Below are 15,706 nucleotides of genomic sequence, written 5' to 3' on the forward strand. Positions count from 1 at the left end.
CAAATATTATTTGAATGGGGAGAAATGAGTGGAAGTGAGGCTTATGAAAGAATCAATAACACAAGGGAATCCAGAGAGAGACAAACAGAGCAACAGAGACAGGATAACACTGGCAGGAAACAACTACCACATGGGGCTAGAGTCAGACAGCTCTCTCATTAGCCCTCTTCGGGCAGCTGTAAATTACAGTTCCCATGCATAGTGGTGTTTCCGCAAATGAAAGATGCTTCAAGATCTCACTATATCACTATCAAATACTTGAGGATCTTAAAACACTGCGATGAAATAAAAGAGCACTAACACGGGTGCAGGGAGACCTGGGTCTTCACTCCAGCTCAGCTAGATGGCTTGCACACGTCTTTTCGTTTCCCTGGACCCCTGATTGAAAATGGGAATAATAAAAAATAAATAAAAAAGAAAAAAAAGAGAAAATGGGAATAATATTCACTGACCTGAAAAGTCAAAGGAGACTGTAGCTACTGGCCAAACTGTGTCCTCTGGGCAGCCAGATGACTCCAGCCTGCCTGAAATGCCAGACCAGTGTGTCAGGAGCCAGACTCTGACCCCTGGGGCCCCAGGTCCCATTATCTTGCGGGGGGGGGGGCAGGGGGAGGGGCTACCCAGGACAGAGTGGTGCCATTCTCTGCACTATCCCTCATTCTCCTAGAAAACACAGGAGATGTCTTTTAAAGACCTCTGCCGCCTGAATCAGGAGAGCTGCTGATACTCAAGGTGATCACCCCTTATCAGCCACAGATCTCACTTCCCCAGTCCACTGACCCACCCGGACAAAGGAAACCCCTGCACTACAGGTTTGCCAAGGACGGCAGTGACCCAGTCAAGGGCAGTGCCAAGCCACCCAGAGCCCTTCCCCTGAGGCTGTTCTGCTATTGAATCGGTGTATGTGAAGAACCTAGTGTTGATTCTGAGTGCTAGGAGGGGAGATAGATATATATGTATTTCTATATATAGATATATATATACACACATACATATATACATATATGGCTGATTCATTTTGCTGTACAGGAGAAACTAACACAACACTGAAAAGCAACTATACTACAATAAGAATTAATTTAAGTAAAAAGAATCCTGTGTTTAGTAAGCACTCATAGCCACCAGATTTTTCTCCTCCCCTTTAGCCCCCACCATCCAGAATAAGAAATACCGTTGAGTAGGATGAAAACTAATGCATAACCAGAAAGCATATTTTAAAGATGGCATTTACAATAGCAACTACAAAAATACAAAGCATCTGGGAATAAATCTAATGAAAGAGTGTATACCTTTATGAAGAAAATTATAATTTGCATGCAAATACATTAAATAAGAACTAAATAAATGAAGAATGTTTATGGGAAAAATGAGCTTCCCTTGTGGCTCAGATGGTAAAGAATCCGTCAGCAATGCGGGAGGCCTGGGTTCAATCCCTGGGTTGGGAAGATCCTCTGGAGAAGGGAAAGGCTACCCACTCCAGTATTCTGGCCTACAGAATTCCACGGACTATATAGCCCATGGGGTCGCAAAGAGTCGGATATGACTGAACAACTTTCACAATATCATAATGATGTCATTTCCCTGAATTAATCTATGAATTCAAGCAATAATTTCAATCAAATCTCAAGAAGTATTCTAGTGTAAGTTTAAAAGCTAATGATAAAATGTATACATCAGCCATAAAAAGGAACAAAATAATGTCATTTGCAGCAACATGGATGGACCCAGAGATTGTCATACTGAGTGAAGCCAGCAGAGACAGACAATACAATATCATTTATATGGGGAATCTAAGAAAAAAGGGTACAAATGAACTTTTTCACAAAACAGAAGTACAGTCACAGATGCAGAAAACAAACACATGACCCTGAGGGATGGGATGGGGAGGAAGGTTCAGGATGGGGAACACATGTACACCCACGGCGGATCCATGTCAATGTAAGGCAAAACCCACTGCAATATTGTACAGTAATTAGCCTCCAACTATAATAAATAAATAAATTAAAAAAACACATGGTTGCCGGGGGACTATAAGGGGAGGGATAAAATGGGATACTGGACTGACATAAATGCACTACTATGTATAAAATAGGTTAAGAAGAACACACTGTATAACACAGGGAAGTCTACCCAATACTCTGGAATGGCCTATATGGACAAAGGCTCTGAAAAAGAAGAGAGGGCTTATGTATACATACAACTGATTCACTTTGCCATATACCTGAAACTAACACAACATTGTAAATCAATTATATGCCAATGAAAAATTTTAAAAGATGTACACGGAACACGAAAGGCCAACTTACTTTTGAAGAAGGACACTGTTGGGGATTTGTCCTGCCAAACACCAAGGCTTGTTATAAAGTTATAATAATAAAGAAATGCAGTTTGGGCAAAAGAGTAGACCAAATTATGCCTAGAAACTAATCCTGAATGCCAGGATGATTTTCTCCCATGTGGAAGAAAATCAGAATAAACAGAATAAGTTCCTACCTCACATCACACACACACACATGCATACACCACAGATTATAGAACTTAAATGTAAAAGGCAAAACAATAAAGCTTTTAGAAGATAATAAAGGAGAATATCTTTATGACATCAGGGTTTTTAAAAAGGCTTTCTTAAACTGAAGACATAAAAAGTACTAACCATAAAAGAAAAGATTGATAAATTCAACCACATTAAAATTAAGAAGTTAGATAGCAGAAGGTTGGCAAGAATCCAACTTCTATGTGGCCTATAAATCTATTCAGCTTCCCAAAGGAATAAATTACAGTAACCTTTTTGCATTCATTGGAACTAAGTTCTAACAATACAGGCTGTGTCTCGGATTCAGCATATGGCTGGCCTATCTTTGACTTCATCTACAATTGGATTACCGGCACTCTGGTCTAACTTGAGTATGTTTGAATGATTGTGTTTTATATTTAGAACTTTTGTGAGCATGCATGTAATAAACATAACATGTCAAAATAACATGTGCTAGGACTGAAGACAAGCACCACCACATGCCACGGTCAGAGTGCATGGGCATCATCAGGCAACCACGAGGGAACAGCACCACGTGACTTCCTTACTCTCTGGGCGGTGTCTGCATCACTTATGATCGTTCACACAAGTTGACTCTCATCCTGCCACCTGCTGGGGTTTTTCCAGCCAAGTCAAAGACAGAAAATCCTAGGGGTGGACTTATAGCTATAATCAACATTGAACCCTATGGGAAAAATTAATCCACTATCTTTCATAAAACCACGATCGAGTGCAAAAAGCCTCTCCCAGGGAGCCTGTATGTCTCCCACTTCCTTTCCCCTTCCATTCTTTCTACCATACATCCTTCAGCAATATTCCAATATTTGCTCTACATGTTGACATGTATATAACAGTAATATACGAATATAGGCTAGGATAATAAAGAAGGAAAATTTCACCCAAATATGATATATGTTTTAGGTAATGTGAGCTTTTTCAAGAGGAAGTCCCTTACTTCTATCAAGAAGGATGTTTCATTGGCATGGTGGTGCCTAATAATAAAACTTTGTTACTGAAAATAAGTTACTTCTCGGAGAACCTTATAAACCTTCAAAGTATCCAGTGCCCAGATATTGAACACTCATTTAGTGTTAATTGATAAATGTTCTTTTTTGATTGAAAACATTTCTAGTTATCATTGTTCCTATAATGAAAGCAGATAGTTTTACCGAGTTAGCTGTTTTCATAGGACAAATCTGAATAACTTTTTACTGTTAATGATTCCAAAAGCTGTTAAGAAAACAGACATAACTTTCAGTAGTTGATTGTTACTATTCATTTCCAAATTCAGATTACAAAACAAAGAACTCCCACCAAAAAGAAAAAGAGGTGTTTTCAAAATCATTGATCATAAAGAATTTCAATACAGCGTTGTCAATGGAAAACCATTTACCCCAAACTTTTTATCCCCATGAGCTTCATGAACCACATGACAATACACACATTCAGTTCAATTCAGCATAAACTTACTGAGCATCTACTACATTCCAGGCACAGATGTTAAAAGGAGAAGCTGTATTTCTTCCCCCTAAAGAGTTTATAAATGTCCTTTCCTGGACATTTATTGGACAAAGTACTATCTCTAGTGACTAGCTAGAAACTGGATTGTAATTCAATGTAATTCTTTTTAAGACTGTTCTTCTGAAAAGCACATTTGAAAGAATTATATGGAATGATAAATACCAAATGTGGAATAGTGGTTACCTCCGGCAGGAGGGAAGAAGATCTGATGGGGGAGAGGTTACTAAGAGGCCTCAACCTCATTTACATGGCTCGCTTTCTGAAGCTGAGTGGTAGGGACAGAGTTTTCTACTGCGAGTTATTTACACATTTTCATGTCTTAAATATACTATATTTCAAACAAAACATTACTTCCTCGATCAAATTAACTGTTCTGCTTAAATATCATACGTGCTTAGCCAGAAATCTTTTCTACAATCTGTCTCGTAAGACACTGAGAGAGGCTCTTGGAAATTAAAGATTCTAAAGCAAATAAGTCTGGAAAATTCTTAATGAAGTGCCCAAGTTTCTTTACTGTAGGGAATCTCTGAAGCTTTACTATGTCAGTAAATACTGTGTCTTACTAAGAGTACAGTTTAGAATTTAGAGCTTTCCAAATGTTTTTGAGCATGGGCTGTTTTGCCCTGTAAACACTTTTATTTGAAATACTCATCACCATCCTGGTAGACAGTGCCCTAGAACCAGGTTTGGAAAATGCTCTACAGAATAATCCATGTCTGCCACATATGTTGCATGAGAGCCACGCTCAGAAGGATGCCTATCTCCAAACCAGTGACGAAGCTTCCTGCCCACCTGTCTTTGCCCATTTAGTTCTTTCAATCTGGAATGCCTTCAACTCCTCAGAAATTCCTGGTCAACCTTCAGCTTCCTGCTGAAATGAAATTCCCCATTCTGTGAAGCCATAACTATCCTTTCCCTCCTCCAGGTAGAAACAGTTTCTCCTCTGGAAGCTTCCAGTGCTGCTGTATGGATATTCTCTGCACCACATCTCATGCTGTATCAGCTACTGACGCACGCAGGAGGCCAGGTGCCCAGATGGCAGAGACTGCATCTTTGGATCTTGGAACTGTCCACAGTGTCTAACACTCAGCCAAAGCCAGGTACCAAGTAGGTATCAGTAAGATGTGTTGAATGGACAGAGGGGTGACGTCCATATCAAGACCTGAATGGCCTCAATTTCCCAAACACGCCTCATGCATATTTATCATTTTCAGCTGTTATGGTTGATTATGACACTAACAAGAACAGGAACAAATAGACATAAAGAATGAAAAGGAGACAAAGACTGGGATAAGCATACAGAGAGTCAAAGGGAAAGAAAAAAGATGCTTAACTGATGAAGAGTAGGTGAATGCATAGATCAAATTGAGAAACAGACCAACAGAGAAGTCAGAAATTGGAACGAGGCTCACAGCTGATGCAAAGCATTGGTAATTTCCCAAGACTCACGCTAGGAGGTCAACACAGCTGACTTGGATTCACTCTGAACATCATATCTGTCTGCTACATTACCTCCTCTAACTTTATCCCCTAAGTCAAACAACCCATCTTTACTACCACAAACTTTTACCATTACAAGCTGTGAGTTCTTCAGTTCAGTACCATTTTATTTCTATTGCCTGTTCTCTATGAGAGTCCCTCACTGGGATTAGAGATCAGTTATATGTCAAGTTAAAATAAAATAATAATAATAATAGCAAGTTGGCAATTTCTTTCCAATAGAGTATGTTGCATATTTCATGAAGTAGAAGCCAGAGGAGTTTTACGATCCCCAAATCAAAGTCTCCCCATTATCTAAGGACTCAATGAAACAAAAATACAAAGAGCATCTCAGAGCGAAAGAAACCTGATCAATTGCTCTTCAAACTAAGTCCAGATACACATCTCATAGATTGAGTTCTGTGCTAGTTTTTCATGGCTATAACCCCAGAGGAGGGAATTTTCTTTTTCTTACTGGACACATTTTTTCAGTACAGAACATCTGGCTGGCTTCTGCTCTTCGCTGGTAACACCCACCCATTTGCCTTCTCTTTCTGCTTCAGCTCTATTTGTATTTCAGGCAACAACTCTATCCTGGTATAAGAGACAGTCTGGTCAAGAAGAAGGAGCACTGAACAAAGCATCCTGGGTTCTGACAGTGCCTCTCAGCTACGCAGTTTTATATCACCCCAAGTCTGAACTGGTTTCCAATCTGTAGACCGGGAAGAACTGACTACTCTAAGAGTTCAATCTATCCAGTTGTTTTATTTCCTTGAAAATAACTGCTGACTTAGACATGGAAGCCACCTAGATGTCCATCGACGGATGAATGGATAAGGAAGTTGTGGTTTGTACACACAATGCAGTGTCACTCAGCTATAAAGAGGAACACATTTGAGTCGGTTCTAATGAGACGGATGATCCTAAAGGCTATTAGAGAGAGTGAAGTCAGTCAGAAAGAAAAAACACAAATACCGTATATTAGCACACATATACATGAAATCTTGACTGATGGTACTGATGATCCTATGTGCAGGGCAGCAAAGGAGACAGAGATATAAAGAAGAGACTTTTGGACTCAGTGGGCAAAGAAGAAGGTTGGATGACTGAGAGAACAGCATTAAAATATATACACTACCATATGTAAAACAGATAACCAGCACAAGTTTGGTGTTTTGAACAGGGCACCCAGAGCTGGAGCTCCCTGACAACCTGCTAGGGGGAGGGGGATTCAGAATGAAGGGGACACAGGTATGCCTATGACTGATTCCCACTGAGGTATGGGGAAACCACCACAATACTGCAGAGTAATTATCCTCAAAATAAGTATATTTTTAAAAAAGAAAATAACTGCTGAAAAGTGCAATGAGATGGGGGTATTTTAGCATTATGAAAATCTCTCCATTCCCTTCACAAAGAGGGAAAATGTTGGGGAAAACATTTCCAATAAGCTACACAGAACAAAACCTTTGCCTGAAATCCTTAAATATAGCTCTTCCTCTCTACCTCTAGTTAGCAAGGAAAAAAAACAAAACAAAACAGTCCAGATACTCTAAGGATATTTAAGTCTTAGAATATCAGTGACAAACAGAAAACTTTTTATTATCAAGAGCAAGAATTTCTCTTTCCTCTGAAGGATAACATTAACAGTTAAATAACATCACCCACTGGGTCCTGTTCTAAGCATCTAGTGTTATAACTCCTATAATCCTCACAACAATCTTATGTGGCAGGTAGTTATCTTATTATAAAGGCAACTGAAGCACAAAGACTGATAAGCTGGTCAAGGCCGCAGAGCAGCAGAGCTAGGGGAACTGATGTCTGAACCTAGCACCTAAGTCCAGAGTTCTAACCATCTGTTATACCTTCTCTTAATTCTGAGATTCTCTGCTTACCTCCTCTGGTAACCAGCAACAGCACTAATGCAATCTCTGCACAACCAGTTACTGAATATGCCAACCCAGTAGATGTACGTGAACCAATACCTATCACAATGTCAGAAGTGTTCAAAATGCCCACCATCAGCCTAATGCCCCATTGGCAGCAGAAAAACACCCTGTAGTTTGCTCCTACAGGAAGTCTGCCGCTGCTGCTAACACTAACTGTGCTGTACCCAGTAGTATCCAATTCTTTGCAGCCCCATGGACTGCAGCCCACCAGGTTCCTCTGTCCATGGAAACTTCCAGGCAGGAATACTGGAGTGGGTTGCCATTTCCTACTCCAAGGGATCTTCCAAATCCAGGGACTGAACCTGAGTTTCTTGTGTCTCTTGCACTAGCAAGTCAATTCTTTACCACTGTTGTCTCCTGAAGAGCCACCTTTTCCATTCAGTTCAGTTCAGTTCAGTCGCTCAGTTGTTTCTGACGCTTTGTGACCCCATGAATCGCAGCATGCCAGGCCTCCGTGTCCATCACCAACTCCCGGAGTTCATTCAGACACATTTCCATTGAGTTGGTGATGCCATCCAGCCATCTCATCCTCTGTCGTCCCTTCTCCTCCTGCCCCGAATCCCTCCCAGCATCAGAGTCTTTTCCAATGAGTCAACTCTTCGCATGAGGTGGCCAAAGTACTAGAGTTTCAGCTTTAGCATCATTCCTTCCAAAGAAATCCCAGGGCTGATCTCCTTCAGAATGGACTGGTTGGATCTCCTTGCAGTCCAAGGGACTCTCAAGAGTCTTCTCCAACACCACAGTTCAAAAGCATCAATTCTTTGGCATTCAGCTTTCTTCGCAGTCCAACTCTCACATCCATACATGACCACTGGAAAAAACATAGCCTTGACTAGACGGACGGACGTTTGTTGGCAAAGTAATGTCTCTACTGTTCAATATGCTGTCTAGGTTGGCCATAATTTTTCTTCCAAGGAGTAAGCATCTTTTAATTTCATGGCTGCAGTCACCATCTGCAGTGATTTTGGAGCCCCCCCAAAATAAAGTCTGACACTGTTTCCACTGTTTCCCCATCTATTTCCCATGAAGTGATGGGACCAGATGCCATGATCTTCATTTTCTTTCTTTTTTTTTTTTTAATTTTTATTTTTACTTTATTTTGCTTTACAACACTGTGTTGGTTTTGGCAAACTTTTTTTTTTTTTTCATTTTCTGAATGTTGAGCTTGAAGCCAACTTTTTCACTCTCCACTTTCACTTTCATCAAGAGGCTTTTTAGTTCCTCTTCACTTTCTGCCATAAGGGTGGTATCATCTGCATATCTGAGGTTATTAGTATTTCTCCTGGCAATCATGATTCCAGCTTGTGTTTCTTCCAGCCCAGCATTTCTCATGATGTACTCTGCATAGAAGTTAAATAAGCAGGGTGACAAGATACAGCCTTAACATACTCCTTTTCCTATTTGGAACCAGTCTGTTGTTCCATGACCAGTTCTAACCGCTGCTTCCTGACCTGCATATAGGATAGATAGAGTGCCTGATGAACTATGAACTATGTTCGTGACATTGTACAGGAGACAGGGGTCAAGACCATCCCCATGGAAAAGAAATGCAAAAAAGCAAAATGGCTGTCTGAGGAGGCCTTACAAATAGCTGTGAAAAGAAGAGAAACGAAAAGCAAAGGAGAAAAGGAAAGATATAAGCATCTGAATGCAGAGTTCCAAAGAATAGGAAGAAGAGATAAGATAGCCTTCTTCAGCGATCAATGCAAAGAAATAGAGGAAAACAACAGAATGGGAAAGACTAGAGATCTCCTCAAAAAAATTAGAGATACCAAGGGAACATTTCATGCAAAGATGGGCTTGATAAAGGACAGTATGGACCTAACAGAAGCAAAAGATATTAAGAAGACATGGCAGGAATACACAGAAGAATTATACAAAAAAGATCTTCACGACCAAGATAATCACAATGGTGTGATCACTCACCTAGAGCCAGACATCCTGGAATGTGAAGTCAAGTGGGCCTTAGAAAGCATCACTATGAACAAAGCTAGTGGAGGTGATGGAATTCCAGTGGAGCTATTTCAAATCCTGAAAGATGATGGTGTGAAAGTGCTGCACTCAATATGCCAGCACATTTGGAAAACTCACCAGTGGCCACAGGACTGGAAAAGGTCAGTTTTCATTCCAATCCCAAAGAAAGGCAATGCCAAAGAATGCTCAAACTACCGCACCATTGCACTCATCTCACAGGCTAGTAAAGTAATGCTCAAAGCTCTCCAAGCCAGGCTTCAGCAATACGTGAACTGTGAACTTTCTGATGTTCAAGCTGGTTTTAGAAAAGGCAGAGGAACCAGAGATCAAATTGTCAACATAGGCTGGATTATCGAAAAAGCAAGAGAGTTCCAGAAAAACATCTATTTCTGCTTTATTGATTATGCCAACACCTTGCCTGCGTGGATCACAATAAACTGTGGAAAATTCTGAAAGAAATGGGAATACCAGACCACCTGACCAGCCTCTTGAGAAACCTATATGCAGGTCAGGAAGCAACAGTTAGAACTGGACATGGAACAAGACTGCTTCCAAATAGGAAAAGGAGTACGTCAAGGCTGTATATTGTCACCCTTTTCCATTATTCCCAAATGGGACAGCCACCTTGGGAAAGAGCTGAGATCATCTCCACACTCAGAAATAACATGACACAGTCAGGACTGAATGCTTGGATTTAAATTGTATTAGTTGCTGCGTGACCTTGGGCCAGTTAGCAACTCTCTCTGTGCCCAGCTCTCTGAATTATCACTTTTAGTATCAACCAAATATGAGTATTTGCTTCCTAACGTTAGTGAAGGATTAAATAAATGAATGCCAAATGCTTAAGATAGTATCTGGTTCTCAGTAAAATCTCCCCAATGTTAATTATTCCTGTTTTTATTAAAAAGGTGATTTGCCAATCCAGTACCTGGATTCCATCCTGCCCTTTCAATTCCAAATACCATCCTCTCTCCTTAGCAGAACTCCATGCTATTACTAAAAGGTGCCATTCTCCTGAAGTCCTGCTACATGCCAAAGCGCCCCATGAGACATTTTTCCCCACAGAATTGCTCATAGGCCTAAGAAGTAGAGAATATTGTCCCTCTTGTGCAAATGATGAAACTGAGCTTCAGAGAGGTCAAGTGATTCATCCTCAATCACTTAACTCAACCACTGAACATTTTTTGTTAGCCCTGAGTAACACTTAGAGTTCCTGACAACCACCTTCAATTTATGCAATTTTGTAAAGTGCCATTCAAAAGATATAAACTGTGATTTTCTTGCTTTGTTAGCTTTATCAGCTTGAGAGAAGGATTAAACCCCAGCAAAAACAAAATGTTTGACTTAAGTGAATTATCAAAAATAATGCGGCCTCAATTAAGATTCTTCCCCTGCCTGCAGGGTGGCTCTGGGCACCAGAAATCCACCAAAGGTAATTTTTAAGAGGGTACTATCAGGGACGAAGCCAGACACCCACCATTTAAGAAACACGTCTTAAGAGGGCAGAGGGGAGCAGAAGCAGAGGATTCCTCTCTGGCTTTGGGAGAAAATGAACAATAAGTGATAGCATCTCTTCCCTGCAGCCTCACACAATGATCTGTCTTGCAAATGAAACATACTGTGAAACAGCTTGTGAGATGAGTTTCATCAACAATAAATAATTTTTATTCAGATTTTATTGTTGAATACAATGAACATGATTAAATGTTCCAGATATGCCTATTTAGACCTTAAGTAAACCACCACCCAAAAGAGAAAACAAAACAAAAACCACTAAAAATCATTTTCTAAATCTGCTTTAGGAAGATGTTTAATTGTCAGCTTGATGTGTAGAAAGAACTAAATCCCCACTTGATAGCCGGCGCTTCTCGAGAAGATGGTAACAACGCGTTTGTACTCCCCAACTCGGCCTCTTCTCCAATCCCTGCAGATCAGATCCTCCCAGCGTAGCCAAATAGTTACAATGTCTGTCTTTCAAATCACCGCATTTTGAACTTCCTAAACCTTTAAGAGGGCCTCTGTGTATGGAGAAGAACAATAGCGCTTCAAAAGCCATTTCTGCGAGTTCTTCAATACTCCATTCATGAACGCTGGGGTTTCAATCAAGGACATCAGCAGACAAATTCTGATTGCTTAGAAGTTGACTTTTTAATACAGCTTTGATTAGATCTCTCTTCTCAGTGGGAAATCAAGAAAATCTTTGATCCCTTTCACATTCCAGAATTGTCACCAAGCCTTGTCGGGATAGGGGTTGAAGGAGATGGGGGGTAGGGAGGGTTGGGGAGAAGCTGCGAAGCTTCCCTTTTCCGTTCAACCTCTCCACCTCCCCCTCCTCCTTTATCTTGCCTGCGCAATTCAGGGTTCTATCCAGAATCACTCATCGTTGAGATAATAAAAACAATGAGTGCTAATTCAGGGGGTGGGGATGGTTTATAATTCTATGGATTTCCCGAAGACCTATAATTGGCACATAAACGTACGAACGTGAACCGGATAATTAGGGGGTTCTGAACGCAAGCCACCTTTAATTTATATGATTAGTCGAAAACATGTTAAGTGTGATAAAGTTTCAGTAGAACCCCCACAAGGCCTTTATTCAAAATCATCAACATTTTGAAAGTGCGTTGAACGGGCCAGCGGGAAGGGAGCAGGAGGGAGTAAGAACCGACAGCAGTGGATCCTTGCTCCAGCCCCTGCCGCCGCGTTAGGAGCTGCTTTGTAGCATCTTTCTCGGAGGACTCGCCGTCAGCCGAGCTCCGGGCGGCGAAACACGCACTCACTTCCACAGCCTCTCCACTCGCTCTTCTTTCTAAACGAACTAAAAGCCCAGGTGTGTCCCAGCCTCCAAACGCACAGGCAGACGCCGACCCACGCGGGCGCACACCCCACCCGCCGAGACCCGCGCCCGAGCGCTTGGAAGCCCGCGCAGCGGCGCTCTTCACTCCACCCGCCGCCGCCGAAATCCAGACCACGGTCGCCCGGCGCCCCGCGCCTCCCCACCCCCATCCCATTCCTCCAGATTCTCTCAGCCCAGGCGGAAGTGCCCAGGCAGACCCCCAACAATAAGGACTTGTGTGCTGCCGTTGGGGGTGGAGGGTAGTTTACGTGGAGTGAAACATCGGGTCCGGCAGGGAGCAACGCAGGAGCAAAGTGGCATCAACCTCAGGCAACCTTCCCCGGTGCCCGCCTCGTCCTGTCCACCAGTACTTATATATATTTTTAAAGTGCTTTAAAAAGTGCACAGAATACACGCACCCTCCCACCAGGGGTCACAATAATACTTCGCGGGCTAGACAGCGTGGGGCGGAGAGTCCCGGCTGCAGCTACCAGTGTTTTGAAATTGACTTAGGATACTCAGCCTGCAGCTCCTTTCCGACGACGCCAAGACTCAACCTCCCCCATCCTAGACTCCCTGACTCCAGGCTCTCTTGGCGATTGAGCTCTCCTTTCAGGGCTCCTTTATGAACCAAACCACGCAGATTTGAAAGTTTACCCGATGAGGGGGTGGGGCGGGGGTAGGCTGAGCTTTGCGGCCGACAGAGCGTCGAGTCTGGAGCAGAGAGAAGAGGGGCGAGTGGGGAAGAAAGAGGAGGGCGGGGGGCTGGGGAGTGGAACAGAGAGGGTGGCAGCAAAGAACCGAATCTATGGAGGACTCGGGAAGAGATGGGTTCCGAGGAGACGCGGGGTACAGCTCCGATGGTGTCTGCAAAAGGGTAGGGGTTGCTGGGATAGATCTGGTTTTTCCACAGGTCGTAGCGGAACCGCAGCGCTGCCAAAGAGTAGGGAAGTGAAAACCGGGTTTGGCTGAGCATGGAAGAAGGTCGGACCTGGGGTCGCCGGCAGAGCGGCTGGGAAGGGCTCGGAAGTATCGGCTAGGTTTTGGAACGGGAGAAGGAAGGCTCGTGGATAGCTGGAGCCAGGGACGCAGGAGGGAGGAGGGCGCAAGGGACCCAGTAGAGAGACAAGCGCATTAGATGAGCAAGACTGGAAACAGAACTGAGCGTGGTCAGAAGTGACACTGGGGATGGTAAGGGGAGACCCAGAAGGAAGGAGCAGAGTCGCCTTCCCCCCTCAGCAAGTGGAGGAAGAGGGAAGAAAACTGCAGTCTCTATCCCCTCCGCACTTCTAGCCAAACTCCCGAGAGGGGCGCCCCTGGAGCCCTCCTCCGCGCCCGGGAGCCCCGGAGGAGCCTCCCGGGCATCCAGGCGCCGCGTCCCCGCCTGACACCTCTCGGTGCTGAACTCCGCGGCGGCCGCGAGCCTCCCGCCGTGCCTCACCTCTGCTCGCGGAAAGCATCCTCCTCCGCAGCCGCAGCCGCCCAGGAAGCGGCTCCCCATGCCCGGCGGGCGGCGGCACTCAGGCGCGCTCTCCAGCCCGGGGAAGCCCGGGCGAGCGCCGAGCTGGGTCCATCCTCCCGGGGAGCCACGGGCCCCGCGTCAGAGCAGGGGGAGGAGACCGCCCCGCGCGCAGACCCGCCTCCTCCCGCGCCCCCGCCCCGCCGGCCCCGCGCCCGCCAAGCGCCGCTCACCTGCCTGCCCGCCGCGCGCCCTGGCCTCGCGGGCTCCGGCTCCCGCTCCCTCCCGGGTGTTCTGTGCGCCGCCCGAGCGCGCTCCGAAAGCTTAGCGGAGTCGAGGCGGTGACGAGGAGGAGGAAGAGCGAGCGAGCGGGGGCGCCGCGATTCGCAGTCGAGCCTCTGGAGCCCTGGCGCTCACTCCCCATCCCGGCGTAGAAGGGGGAGAGTGAGCCCAGAGCGCTGGGCCCCCGCCCCGGCTACGTGGGCGGAGAAGGGGAGTGAGGGCGAGATGGGGTAAAAGCCTCTAGACTTGGGTTTTTCCACAAAGTATCCACTGTTTTTGCTACTCACCATCGCCACCGGCCGCCTCCGCTGGCCTCCCTCATTTTCCTCTAGTCGACTCTTAGCCTCCCAGGCCTCTAAACCTGCGCAGACCCAAATTGAAAAGAGCGCCAGTGCTCAAAAACTACTGGGCAGGTCCGGGGCGGGCGTGTGGCCCCAACTCCCCTGCGCAGGAGGGGGCGCTAGTTCCCAGCGGCCAACCCTCGTCTGTGCGCCCCTGTCTTCACTGAGGCTTCCCAGCAAAGTTGGGCGAGGGAGAGGGAGGAGGCATGCATCTGCCACGCTTTCGCGAGTCCCAGGGAGGGACTCAGGGCCCAGTTAACACCCAGTGCTTCCCCCTGCCTTCTTCTCGGCAACTCTGGTTCTCGGAATGCCCTGGGGTAAACAATCCCCAGATTATTTTTTTGTTTGTTTGTTTTTGTTTTTTATTTTTTAAATTTTAAAATCTTTAATTCTTACATGCGTTCCCAAACATGAACCCCCCCTCCCACCTCCCTCCCCACAACATCTCTCTGGGTCATCCCCATGCACCAGCCCCAAGCATGCTGCACCCTGCGTCAGACATAGACTGGCGATTCAATTCTTACTTGATAGTATACATGTTAGAATGCCCGAACGTGCACAGGGGAAGGCCCAGGCAGGATGCAATCAATGGCTCCCTAACTTCTGGCCCTAGCTTACCCAGATCCGCCAAACTGCAGAAAATAGTGCGTCCGTCAGGAAATAAATTCTTCAACCCTGAGACTGGATTTAATTCCAGTGAATGCCTGCACACCCATCTTCAGAGTCCTGAATGCCAGGTGTGAAAGGAAAAAAAAAAATCGAGTCCAGTCCTGCGCTGTTGGAGCAGGGAAGGAAAATAAGATACTGGCCCCAGTTCCTTTAAAAGTTTATCTTTACTCTTTTTAAGGGCCACACTCCTGTCCCCCAGCTGGGTAATAATGAAGCAAATGTGGCCGATTTGAGTTTTGCATCCCCCCCCCCATGGTTTCCATCACTCACCCATGAAAATTTAATGAAGCATTTAGGGTTATTACTTCCAGAGTCAATGGGCTAAAAATATTTAGCCTAATGCACTCCTTGCAGAGCCAGTAGGTCCATGGCTGGTACATACAAAGTCATCGAGAGACCCTCCCTGCCTCCACAAAATTCACGACCCATTAAACTTATTCCATAATAACAGCTTCTGTACAAATGGAGGCCCCAGCAAACAGAGGCTGTCATGCACCTCCTGAAAAGATAGCAATTTACATGGAGACAGGAAAAAAGTGTGAGGTCACTGGCAGGATGCAATCTTGGGAGAAAAGTTGGTTGAAGAGAACTCCCAACAAGGTGGGAGGGAGGTCCCACCCATGGATGGTGGATATAATTCCTTCTGTTTACTTCTGGGTATGA

The 15,706-nt window shown here is 44.8% G+C and overlaps 1 protein-coding gene across 2 annotated transcripts in view; it reads right to left on the minus strand.

Moving 5' to 3' along the window:
• The window catches only part of DAB1 (DAB1, reelin adaptor protein), a 463,784-nt gene extending 449,955 nt beyond the window's left edge, over window positions 1-13,829 (minus strand). For both annotated transcript variants that reach the window (XM_018044685.1, XM_018044682.1), the window contains exon 1: window positions 13,734-13,829. The gene's annotated coding sequence lies outside the window, so the exon portion shown is untranslated. The remainder of the gene's footprint in view (window positions 1-13,733) is intronic.

The sequence above is a fragment of the Capra hircus genome, chromosome 3, assembly GCF_001704415.2.
Source record: "Capra hircus breed San Clemente chromosome 3, ASM170441v1, whole genome shotgun sequence".
In the NCBI taxonomy this organism is placed as follows: domain Eukaryota; kingdom Metazoa; phylum Chordata; class Mammalia; order Artiodactyla; family Bovidae; genus Capra; species Capra hircus.